Raw genomic sequence first — 13892 nt, forward strand, 5'->3', positions numbered from 1 at the left:
ATGGTGAGACTGGCCACTGGGCAGAACTGACTATCACGAGTAGTAATAGCTTGCATATTTTCACATTTTTTACTCTAGTTTTATGTAATTTTGTGCTAGTATTGTAATGAACAATTAGTGCAGACTACAGCTGAAGATCTGAAGTGGACGCGAGAAGTTGGTGAGTTGTTTATTAATATATTTTTGTGATTTTGAGTTTGTAAAATTAGTGTAGGTCAGGTGGCTTTTTGCCTATCGGCTTATTTTACAATATAAACTTTGAAGTAAACTTAGTAAAGTAAAATTTGATTTTTGGAGGATTTGCTTTCCAACTTGAATTACTGAGCAATGAATTCAGTGAGCATTTTCTTAATTTCAGTTCACACGAACAGGACTTTGCGCTGTTTACGTCCCCATTCTCTTGCAACGTTGAGAATGCGCCTGAGAATATCCAAATGGAATTGATTGAACTGCAGTCAGATTCTATTCTGAAGGCAAAATACAACAAAGTTGGTGTGCCAGGCTTGTATGATCACCTGCCACCTTTGTATGTGCAGATCCGGAAGTTGGCATCGAGAGTACTGTCTACGTTCGGAAGCACTTACCTTTGTGAGAAATTGTTTTCATTAATGAAAGCTACCAAAACCCCACAAGACTTACTGTCGAGCACCTTTCATCTTTCATAAAAGTTGCAGCTGCACAAGATTTCAAGCCTGATATTGACGAACTGGTTACTAACAAGAGATGCCAAGTGTCGGGACAAAAGCAATAGATCTCACACTGTAAGACTCCTATATAAGCAATGAATATAATATAATAATATAAGGACCTAGCTAAGAGGCTAAGACTCTAATTGTACGCTGTTGTACGGAGAGTGTATGGAAATAAATTGCTTTTCTTTAAACTTTAAGTGTTACATTTTTTAAAGTTTTCAATATTGGAAAGAAAGCTACAGTAACTTTGTTTAATAGTATAATAGTATTTGTTACAGTGCAACCCGCTGACGCACATATGGCAGTCGAAGCGGCCCACCAATGGTAGTGAGTTTGACATGCCTGTGCTAAAGGACCGTTCTGCTCTCCCAAATTGTGAGGATGTCCTAGATGTTTCTATGAGCTCAATAAGCTTGATCACATTGGAAAAGTCTTCCCAGACCGGCTGGGTGAAATGGTCGGGAAGATTGCTGATTACTATAAAACAGACTACCTTTTTTACCATTTGATAGGTGGAGCACTCAGAGGGCTTTAACCACTTGGCCACCGTTTCCCATAGAGCATCAAGCTGCTTCTGGGTAGACCACTCAGGATCTAGCCTCCATATCTGCAGTGACTTCACCTGCTGGACTGGGGAATCCCCACTTTGCTCTGGGGCCATGGCCCCTGTGGGGAGGACAGCTCTCTCCTCTGAGAGAGCATAATAAGTCCCTGTCGCTTCCCCCATAGAGAACAGCCCACATCTGTGTGTCCCATCAACACTCTTCCTATTTAATTTATGTGGCCTGGAATTAGTCAAAGGGAGCAGAGTCTGTACCATTTCTTTCCGAACTCGAAGGCGAAACCCTCACCCAGAAGTTTGGCCCCGGTACTCTCCCACCTGGTCATGATTCAGGTCCTGTCCCGTTTTCTTCTGGGCTTTTATCACCCTGCTGGTTACGCCACTGTAAGAAGAACAACCATAACACATTGCAAAGGTTTGGGGCACCCACCCGTATAATTGTTCTGCAAAACTGATGCCAAAGCTCAGATTTGTTCATACAACATTTTTGGTTGGTTGAGAGTCACGTGTGCTTTGTGCTGACGTGTGCTTTGCAAACGCTAGAGTCTGTTGAGAGTTGTTGGTTTGTTCTGTGGTGTGAGATTTAAATTAAAAAATACATTTTGCTCTTAAAAACTTGGGTTTTGGTTGCCACTAAGGAACCGTGTGGGAATTTTTAAATCTTTTTTTCCCTTTAGAAGGTTTTTAGTTTGCTTTTTTTTCACCCGCACAAGAGCAAAAGTAGCTGGGTGTTTGGAAGTGCGCTTGGAAAAGTTATTTGTACTTGTTCTTTTCTTGTTATCTATATTTGAATTAGCATCCAGGCGGCAGGGTAGAAAGCAGCAGTAACTGATATCGGCATTTGTAAATAAATAACCGCATGTCGTAACAGCGATTCCTTAGTTTAAAGGAAAAGACTTCAAAGCAGAAAAAGGTAGAAGCTCAGTAGTGCGCAGGTAAGCTGCCTGCATTAAGACACCGATCAGGCACAAGGAGCAGTAGGAGCAAATAAGGTAGTAAAGTTTTATTTATTTGTTTATTTTAGATTAAATAGTCCTTAGCGGTCCAGAGGTAGAACAGTTAAGTGGGGACAGTTAAGTATTGGTTCATTAATACGAGGGAATACAAACAGTGCGAGTGAAGAGCTTATAAGTAAGAAGAGCGCAAAGCTAGAAGAGACAGAGAAAAGTAAAGTTAACCTCATAGAAAGGCAAACAGCAGGCAGCTGAGAGGGAGAACAGTACAGGAGCTTAAGGGGAAAAGGTGTAAAATATCTGTAGCAGATCTTAGTGTTACCATTTAAGTTAAGGAGCAGCTGAAGAAAGAAGAAATTCAATTTTGAGAAAAAAAAATATATAGTTAAGGCAGCTTAGTAATCCCAAATCAAATTTTAATAATGAGGCCAGTGCAATGCAAGTCCTGTTGGATGTTGGACTTTTTAGATGATGGTTTGGAAGAGCCAGTTGTCTATGAGGGCTACATCTGCAAGAGATGCCAGCTGATCCAGCACCTCGAGCTCAGGGTCGCTGAACTGGAGGAGGAGTTGGCTGACCTGCGTTGTAATAGAGAATTGGCGGACTTGGCCCAGGTGTCCTTTAGAGAGATAGTGTGCACCCCTAAGGTGGCGGGAGGAGATTCCAGACCAGACAGGTAGGAATAGGTGGGTCACGGTCACAAGGCGTAAGGTAAAGGGTGCACACTGTCCGGGGGCATCAACCCCAGAATTAGAAGTGTCTAACCGTTATCATGTCCTGGCGGAGCTGGACGGTGACTCTGATAATTCTGAGGTGGTAGGCAGGGTTGAGGAGCCCCAACGGGCCACCTCAAAACCAGTTCCCAAAAAGAGAGAGGTAGTGATAGTTGGGGACTCAATCATTAGGGGGATTGAAGCGCAGGTGTGCTCCAGAGAGAGAGAGTCTCACGTGTGTTGCCTTCCGGGAGCACAGGTGGGAGACCTCCTGGAAGGGTGGATAGGCTCTTGGCCAGAGCGGGTGGATCCAGTTGTCATTGTCCACGTTGGAACAAATGACATACATAAGGGTAGTCTGTCAGTTCTGCGATCCAAATTCAAAGAGTTAGGTACCAAGCTGAGGAGCAGAACTGACAAGGTAGTCTTCTCCGAAGTTCTGCCTGTGCCACGCCAGTCCAGGTAAGATTGAGGAGATTAGAAGGCTTAACGCGTGGCTCAAATCTTGGTGCAGGGTAGAAGGGTATAGGTTTATGGGGCATTGGGACTCCTTTTGGAACAGATGGGACCTGTTCCGCCGTGACGGGTTACATCTGAACCGAGGGGCACCAATGTATTGGGGAGGCGTATGTGTAGGCTAGTCGAGGATTGTTTAAACTAGGGAATGGGGGCAGGGAGTTTAGGACAGGCCAGATTTAGATCTATACATGGAAGAACAAACAATGGTGTAGAAATAAAAATGCATAGTAATGTAAATTTTAAGCAAACACGTAAAGATAGAAGGATTAACACATTAAAAATAGCTTGCCTTAATGCTAGAAGTATCAAAAATAAGGTAAGTGAGTTGGAGTTGTATGTAGCAGAGCACAATTATGATATTATAGCAATAACGGAAACCTGGCTAAATAACAAAGATGGGGATGAGTGTAACATAGAGGGATACACATTTTTAGGAAGGATAGACAGAACAGAAAAGGAGGTGGGGTTGCTGTTTATGCCAAACAGGAATTAAATGTAAGTCATCTTCAGTTGGATGATGAGCCCCATCTTAGTGAGGACATGTGGCTTCGCCTGGAAAATATTAGGGAAAAGGTCTCATTTTAGGAGTGTGTTATAGACCACCCAATTCAGACAGTAATTTCAACACACATCTTTTAGTAATATCAAAAGGCAAGTTTACAGGGGATATTATAGTCATGGGGACTTTAATTATCCAAATATTAACTGGGATAACCTTACAGATGGAGGAGCACAAGAGCAGGAGTTTTAGAAGTAATCAGTGACTGTTTTTAACACAGCATGTTAAAGCACCAACAAGGGGTGAAGCCTATCTGGATTTAGTATTCTGTAATAATCAGGATAGAATTGAGGGTGTAGAGGTGATTGAACCACTAGGGTCAAGTGACCATAATGTAATACAATTCTCAGTATTTTGTAAGAGTACAGATGCAAAGACTAAAATTGTTAAGTTGAACTTTAGTAGGGCTAATTTTGAGCAGATGCACAAAGTCTAAGTAGGATAGACTGGGATAAGCTTTTAAATGTGGAGACAGTCGAGGAGCAGTGGAACAGGTTTAAAATGTTTTACATGTAATGCAGGACAGATACATACCTAAATTTGGAAGTAATAGGAAACTAAAAAACTCCACGATGGATTAATAAAGATTTAAAAAGAAGTTGCAAAGGAGAAACTGCTGTATAAGGCATATAAGACTAATGACTGCAAAGAGAACCGTAGAGCGTATGAGAACATGAGGGCAACCATTAAGAAGGATATCAGAGAGGCTAAAAGACAGTTGGAGAGGAATATAGCAGATAAGGCGAAAGAAGACCCCAAGAGATTCTTTCAGTATTTTAGTAGTAAAAGAACAGTTAAGGAGGAGGTCAAGTTCATCAGGAATAGTAAAGGGAATTAAAAGATACAGACAATGAAATAGCAGATGCCCTAAACTTACATTTTTCTGAGGTGTTTACAAGTGAGCAAGTGGATAACCTGCCAGAGGTAAACAACTACTAAGGAGGTACTGAGGGATTTGGAAATTGTAGAGGGAGAAGTGCTGCTGAGATTAAATAAGATGAAATCAAACAAATCACCAGGCCCAGATAATATTTATCCTCGTGTTCTTAAGGAGGCTAGTGAGTACATATATAAACCCTTGACACATATTTTAGGAAGTCACTGTGCACTGGAGAGATTCCGAAGGACTGTAAAATGGCAAATATCATCCCATTATATAAAAAGGGTGACAGGGCAGATCCAAGCAACTATAGGCCAGTAAGCTTAACAAGCATCACAGGAAAATTAATGGAAGGAATTATTATGGATAAGATTGAGCAACACATGACAAGGACAGGAGTTATTCTGAACAGTCAGCATGGGTTCAGAAGAGGAGGTCGTGTTTTACTAACATGTTGGAATTCTATGAGGAGGCAACAAAAGGATACGATCAAAGTGGAGCTTATGATATTATTTATCTGGACTTTCAGAAAGCATTTGATAAGGTGCCACATGAGAGGTTGGGCATCAAGTTAAAAGAAGTGGGAATTCAGGGTGATGTTTTTAGATGGGTGCAGAATTGGCTCAGACACAGGAAGCAGAGGGTGATGGTGCGAGGAACCTCATCAGAACTGGCGATGTTAAGAGTGGTGTTCCACAGGGGTCAGTGCTAGGGCCGCTGCTATTTTAATATATATAAATGATTTAGATAGGAATATAAGTAACAAGCTGGTTAAGTTTGCAGATGATACCAAGATAGGTGGATTAGCAGATAATTTGGAATCCGTTATATCATTACAGAAGGACTTGGATAGCATACAGGCTTGGGCAGATTTGTGGCAGATGAAATTTAATGTCAGTAAATGTAAAGTATTACACATAGGAAGTAAAAATATTAGGTTTGAATACACAATGGGCGGTCGGAAAATCGAGAGTACACCTTATGAGAAGGATTTTAGAGTCATAGTGGACTCTAAGCTATCAACTTCCCAACAGTGTTCAGAAGCCATTAAGAAGGCTAACAGAATGTTAGGTTATATAGCACGATCTGTGGAGTACAAGTCCAAGGAGGTTATGCTCAACCTTTATAATGCACTGGTGAGGCCTCATCTTGAGTACTGTGTGCAGTTTTGGTCTCCAGGCTACAAAAAGGACATAGCAGCGCTAGAAAAGGTCCAGAGAAGAGCAACTAGGTTGATTCCAGGTCTACAGGGGTTGAATTATGAGGAAAGATTAAAAGAGCTGAGCCTTTACAGTTTAAGCAAAAGAAAATTAAGAGGTGACATGATTGAAGTGTTTAAAATTATGAAGGGAATTAGTACAGTGGATCGAGACTTGTATTTTAAAATTAGTTCATCAAGAACACGGGACACAGTTGGAAACTTGTTAAGGGTAAATTTCGCACAAACATTAGGAAGTTTTTCTTTACACAAAGAACGATAGACACTTGGAATAAGTTACCAAGTAGTGTGGTAGACAGTAAGACATTAGGGACTTTCAAAACTCGACTTGATGTTTTCTTGGAGGAAACAAGTGGATAGGACTGGCGAGCTTTGTTGGGCTGAATGGCCTGTTCTTGTCTAGAGTGTTCTAATGTTCTAACAGAGTCCAAAACAGAACTGCTCTATTATCGACAAGATGGCGGCTTTAAAGGCCAGTAAGGGAAGTGATGTCATCAGGAATGGAACCGGAAGTGACATCGTTGGCTGCCCCAGAGCTGGGCGGGATTTCCCTAGAATGGTTTGCAAGAGATTGAGAGAGAGAGAATTAGTGCACTTCGTCACCCCCAGGTCCGGCATGGAATTACATGTATACAAGCTCTTTAGTTGTCTACTAAACACGCGTGTGTGACAATATAAAAAAGCCAAATACCACTGACTCACTCATCATGAAATCTCCTGATCCATGAGGACTTGGTACTTGAAATTTGGAATGTAGGCTACCCTTGGCCCATAGGAGAAAGCTACTTAATGGATTAAAGATCTGTTTTTTTTCTATAATTTGCTTGAACATTCCATTGATTTTGCAACTTTCTCATCAAGCTAAGTATCATAGTTCACTTGTGGTACCAATTTATTTGCACGAATCCAAGAGAGACTCATTGGGCTGGGGGGAGGGGGGAGGTGGGAGAGGTCCTCCTCATTCAGGGGTCTGCCATGGGGCATTTCTTACATCTGCTTAGCTAGTGAACGAGAGAACAACTTAACGGATTTAGATCTCTTTTTGTGTAATTTGCTTAAACATTCCGGTTGATTTTGCAACTTCTCTCATTGCACTAAGAATCATAGTTCGCTTGCAGGTGTGATATATTCATGCTAATCCGAGACAGAGGCTGCGAGCTGAGGGGAAAAGGAAGAGTGACATCAGGAGTATATAGTTGGGTGGAGCCTACTGACTGTCCTATTTCACTAATACGCGGGCAAAGCCCTGGGGGATGGCTAGTGCAATATATGTTAATTACACACAATAAATCTGATTGATTTTATAACATCATATTTTAGTAGCAATGATTTATTATTACGTCACTGATTATTGGGAATAAAAGTGAAGGTAAAATTTCACTTTGATTGTTGCAACATCTCCGTTTCAACTGAAATATATCCCACATCACCCTTCTGAATTTCAGATGGTTGCCCCTACAGATTTTTTTACTGGTGTGAAATGGGACAGTGATTACCATTGGTGACTCACTGAACTAGTACCCTGAGTTTGAATCCTATGCCCAGTCACTGTCTGTTAGAATTTGCAAATCTGTCCTGTGTCTGTGTGGGCCGTACTATGTCTTTTCTCCCAAATTCCTAATGAACTGCAGATTATGTTAACTGCCAGTTCTGTATTAGCCCTTGTGCAATTGTGAGAGGTGCTGTGAGTTTAAATTGGCCCTGAGATAGACTAACACCTTGCACCTGGCTGTTTCCTGCCTTGCGAAGAATAAGCTACGCACAAGCAGAGTCATTATATATTGGATTTAGGTGATTATAATGGAAATAATAATTTAAAAAATGCATATAGTTTGTGTTGAACAAATACAAAAAATTGCATACTAAATTAACCATTTTGATCACATACTTTTTAATGAAATGTAGAAGGCAACATTTTTAGAATTTAATTTACCTTAAACGATGCTCTGCGGTGGAGTGCACACTTCCCCACTGGACTTGTTGGATTCATGTAGCTACCTTAAGAACTGAGACTATTCATCCCAAGCCATAGGCTCTCTCAGATATCTTGCATTAAATTATTTTCTTCAGGGGAATGAACTGAAGAGACAAGCTTGTTGAACTCAGGAAGATTATTTTCCCAAATACTATATTATTTTCTAGTGCCAAAAGTGAATAGTACTGTATTTACTACAGTATATACAGCTACTTTGGATTTCTGCACTACAGTGTATCTAGCAAATAAAATGAACTGATTTTTAGTGTAACAATGTACCAGTTAAGTGTTCTAGAGATACTGTAAACAGATAAATAGGAGGTAGCTTCAAAAATTAGACTAAAAACTAAACACTCAATAGGAAAAGTGAAAATTAAATGTTCTATAGTGAATCTAAGTCACTCTTTATTTAACATAGGCTTACTGGTAAACCTAATAGAGCTATTGCTCTTGGTTCAATTTTGCTCACTGTGGCTTCTGAGGGGCCCATTTCTTGGTTGTGAGGCCAGTGTTTTTTATTACCTATTAGCTGTGTAAGCCTGTGCTGTAAAAAGCCCGGGGTTCCTAGAAATTATTGAAATCGTCAGGAAAAAAAGTGATAATGTAGAGATGTGAGGTAATTGAAAGCAACTATTCTGGGCATCTCTCTCCTAGGAGGATTTGTTTTGCTGACTTGCTCGCATTGCTTGTGCATTAGCAGCGGAAGGAAAAGTAAAAGGGATAGCATTTTGCAGATGTTAACAGCTAAGCGACTTTGTCTTCTTCTGTGGTTTCGTTTTGCTGACATGTTGGCCCCGCTTGTGTTGTGGAGCCATTTCCCTGACTCCACCTCTCACTTCCAGGCTGGACAGACACACACACTTCCATGCGTAGATGTTTATATATAAGATAGTCTATATTGATCAATGAAATAACTCATTATTTTCTCACACATTTATGTGTTTTGAATTTGATTTCTCTTGCAATGTATTGACACTTGTGTTGAACTCGGTGTTGCCAGGATGGGCCACAGCCTCTTCTGCAACCCTGAATTGGATCAAGTAGGTTTAAACATGTTATGTTAATCTCTCTAGTTATATTAATCTCTCCTTTTTAGACTGTCACCCACGAGTTCAGTGTAAAAAACATTTTAGTAAAATGACTCATTGACAAATAGGTTATGCTGTGAAACACAAAATACCCAGAATCAGCAGTTATTTAGTACAGTAGTTCTGTCTGAAAAAGTTGATGGTTTTATTTATTTATTTAAGCTGTATGTACACATAGGCATATAATTAGAGAAAGCTACTTTCCTTTTGTCTTAATCTGAAACAGTGTGATCAACATACAGTAACATTATGTGTTCATTTAAATAACCTATTTGAAAATTTGTGTCTATTCAGGATTTTTTTAAATGAGAAGCATTTGCTTGCACCTGCAATTGAAAGTTAGCTGAAAGCAGAGAACAAGGAGGTGTTGGGAGAATGCTGTGGCCTAAATGAATCTGGCGAGTTCCATCCCTGGAGATTTTCTGAGCAAAGATTAATAGGTTTGCAGCTAGAGAATACAGTAGTAAGACATTTAACAAAAAAAAAATCAATTCAGATGAACACACTGCTTTCAACAGCTGATAAAACAGCAGGCAGTCATCAAAAGACTTTGGTTCAAGCATAGCACAATGTGAACAAATAAGTCTGATACAATAAAAATACGTCATTTTCAATTACTGAAATAACATATACAGTTGTGCATGTACGTAAGTTAGGAAACATTAATTTAGTAAATGTGCAGGTGTTTTTGTAATATTTTTATACCTCGAAGCTTGCATATTGTAATCTTTTTACTTAGCCAATAAAAGGTGTAATTTTGCTTGACTTCTCATTACATTCATAATGGCTAACACAGTGCAACCCCCTAGTATTAACTTCTAGTCTGTTATACAGTCATAAGTAAAGATCAGAACATATTTAGGGGTAGAAAATACTAGAACAACAAATCATGAAACAAAACAATAAATACCTAAATTGACCTCAATAAGTTTAATATAGATAGCTGTCAAGCCTATCTGCCATACAATGAACGTTGAAAGTTCCTGGGTTAACCAATAAATGAATTTGCCCATTCACATTTACTTAGGAAATTTTACAAGTCAATAGCATTCACAGATGGCAGTACCAGAAAATGCTTCCATTTACAAACCCGTAAGTGATAGTGAAATGAATGCAACCCTTTCCTCTTCACGTTAAATTTATCATGGCTCCTTTAATTTAACATATTTCTCAAATAGCTATATTTGCAAAACAAACAAATTTCTGTATTTAGTTGTGGAAATGCTCATGTTAGGTATAAACTGCTTTGAGGTATAGAAGAGAGAAGTTTCATGATACAGTAGGTAGCAATACTTGCTGATCATTGTGCCAATTAGCACAAGTAAGATTTTCACTGTACTCTATGTACATGACAGTATTGACCCTTTGAACTAAAGTTGAGTATATGATATACTCAATCTATTATGATTTATTCACTCCCATTAATGTTAGAGCTTGTTGCTTGAGACTACACTTTTATTGTTATACTAGCTGAAATACCCGGCGTTGCCCGGGAGGAAAATAAAGTGTTGTTTTTTTTAATTGTTTCAGAAAAATATAATAAAAAAAACCACAACTTTAAAAATAAAAATAAACTAACAAACAATGAAGACTCACGAATGTGCTTGTATGTATGTTATCATCCAGTTGATGCTCAGAACAGGCCAAGTCTATTTACTGTAATTTCAAAAGCAACAGGAATGCAGTGGTGCTCAAACATAAAGAATGCTGGCAGTCACCTCCAGTTCACCCTCTGGTGGTCGTTCTGAGTGTAAAATAGATGGTAACATGCATGCAAGAGCGCATGATAACATTCGATCTGGCTCTTACATACAAAGGATGGTTCATTAACATTTATATGTTACTTACATAAAAGCCAGAACAAATGCTATTTACCCATTTACCTTTATTTACTTACTTCCTACAGTCACAAGTAGAGTGCAGAGCTTCCCATGTACATATACAAAGTACAGTGGTGGCAAAAGTGCATTTTTGATCCGATGTAGAACCGTCGTCATGAGTTGAGTTTACCTCTGTTATAGCGCGTCTATGTAACAACAGCAGTGTCAAATGCTGGGGGGAGTTGGGATTGTGAACGTGGCTGAAAGAATAAAACTGAATAAAAAAAAACCAAAGATAGCCTTTACAAGTATCATAAATTACACCAGCTGGAATCAAATGTATGTTTTTCTAAAATAGTAAGAATACGAGCAGCTCACTTCTCAAAACGGACTTGTCTGGGATCGAGCCCGTTAAGCTTTGATTACCAGTCAACAGTTGATACCGTTGTGCCACCAAAGCTGTTGTAGCAAATGCATGTTAATGTTGCACCCTAACGCGGGTTCTTATACACTTCATGTCTACATTTTGTCAATTATTACTAAAACATGAAAAACATTTCTGTTTTAACAATGTGTTTACATAGATCGTTGTAGACACAGAACACACATGAAATGCAAGTGTTCCAAATAATGATATAGTATTTATAAAAGGTGTCATTTTGCTTGACTTCTCACTCTATGCAACTCTAAGAAACTGACATGCAGGTAAACAGACTTGAGCTAAGAAAATGTTTGGGGTGGGGGATGTGATAGCAGGCTGCTTGCTGTTTGCTGCTTATCAACACATTTAAAGGACAAAAGATGCTGATGGAGAGGTGCGAAGCGTTTTAAGGTGGGACGGATCTACGAGTTTTTTCGTCGCCTATAGTAATTCTAGTATTAAACTGTCAGTATCAACTGTAAGGAATGTAATCAGGAAATGAAAGGCCACAGGCACAATTGCTGTTAAAACCAGGTCTGGTAGGCCAAGAAAAAAACAGGAGCTGCATATGTGCAGGATTGTGAGAATGGTTACAGACAACCCATAGATCACGTCCAAAAACCTGCAAGAACATCTTGTTGCAGATGGTGTATCTGTACATCGTTCTACAGTTCAGCGCAATTTACACAAAGAACATCTGTATGGCAGGGTGATGAGAAAGAAGCCCTTTCTGCACTAATGCCACAAATACAGTCACTTTTTGTTTGCAAATGATCATTTAGAAAAGTCAGATTAATTTTGGAACAAAGTTCTTTGGGCTGATGAGACAAAAATTTAGTTATTTGGTCATAACAAAAAGTGCTTTGCATGGTGGAAGAAGAACACCGCATTCCAAGAAAAACACCTGCTACTTACTGTCAAATTTGGTGGAGGTTCCATCATGCTGAGGGGCTGTGTGGCTAGTTCAGCGACTGGGGACCTTGTTAAAGTCGCGGGTTGGATGAATTCAACCCAATATCAACAAATTCTTCAGGAAAATGTTCAAGCATCAGTCACAAAGTTGAAGTTATGTAGGGGTTGGATATTCCAACAAGACAATGACCCAAAACACAGTTCGAAATCTACAAAGGCATTCATGCAGAGGGAGAAGTACAATGCTCTGGAAGTCCCCTGACTTGAATATCATCGAAAATTTATGGGATGATTTGAAGCAGGCTGTCCATGCTCGACAGCCATCAAATTTAACTGAACTGGAGAGATTTTGTATGGAAGAATGGTCAAAAATACCTCCATCCAGAATCCAGACACTCATCAAAGGCTATAGGAGGTGTCTAGAGGCTGTTATATTTGCAAAAGGAGGCTCAAGTATTGATGTAATATATCTGTTGTGGTGCCCAAATTTATGCACCTATCTAATTTTGTTATGATGCATATTGCATATTTTCTGTTAATCCAATAAATTTAATGTCACTGCTGAAATACTACTGCTTCCATAAGGCATGTCATATATTAAAAGGAAATTGCTACTTTGAAGCGCAGCAAATGATAAACAATCATACAAAGAATTAAGAGGGGTTCCCAAACTTTTTCATATGACTGTATATATATATATATATATATATTGTCACAAAACGAGTCAAAGACAGAAAAAGGTTTGGGGCAGCCACCCATGTAATTTGGTATCCTGGCTGCAACTTTGTTTTCTTTCTAATACCAGCACTGAAGTGCTTACAACAGAGTCCAAAACAAGACTGACACAGAAGGGAAAAGGGAAGGCTTTTAAAGGGGGAGACAGGAAGTGAGGTCATAAGGGTCGGCACGTGTTCATTGTTCATTGGTTTAGTCCCGGATGTGACATCAGGGGGGCCGGAGCTGGCAAGGTCTGTCTCCATTGGCTCGGTCCCAGAAGTGACGTCCAGAGAGACAGGTGGAACCTCCCGGGTTAGGTCTACAGGGAAGTGAGAAAGAGAGTTAGTGCGCTCTGCCACATCCCGGCATGGCTCAGAACTGCCTTCACTCGAGCCCTTTAGCTGCCTCCCATGCTGCGTGTGACAAGGCCCCCTCAGCCCAGACCCGGGTCGGGCGACCTTAACCGAGAGGTCGTAAACCCGAGAGAGCATCGGCGTTGGCATGGAGAGCACCCCGGCGATGAACGAGCGAAAACTTGTACGGCTGCAGGTCAAGAAACCACCGGGTGACCCGCGGATTCGACTCCTTGTGCAGGGCCATCCACTGTAGAGGTGCATGGTCCGTGACAAGGGTGAACTCACGGCCCAACAGGTAGTACCTCAGCTGAGTGATCGCCCATTTAATCGCCAGAGCCTCCCTCTCCACCGCCGCATACCTGGTCTCCGGTCCAACAGTTTCCGCTCAGGAACATGACGGGTGTTCACACCATCGACACTTTGGCTCAGCAGGCTCCCAGGCCTGTGTCCGGCGTCCGCCTGGAGGATGAAAGGCAAAGAAAAGTTAGGTGCCATCAAAATAGGTG

Source organism: Polypterus senegalus, chromosome 7 (genome assembly GCF_016835505.1).
Source record: "Polypterus senegalus isolate Bchr_013 chromosome 7, ASM1683550v1, whole genome shotgun sequence".
NCBI classification, from domain to species: Eukaryota; Metazoa; Chordata; class Cladistia; order Polypteriformes; family Polypteridae; genus Polypterus; species Polypterus senegalus.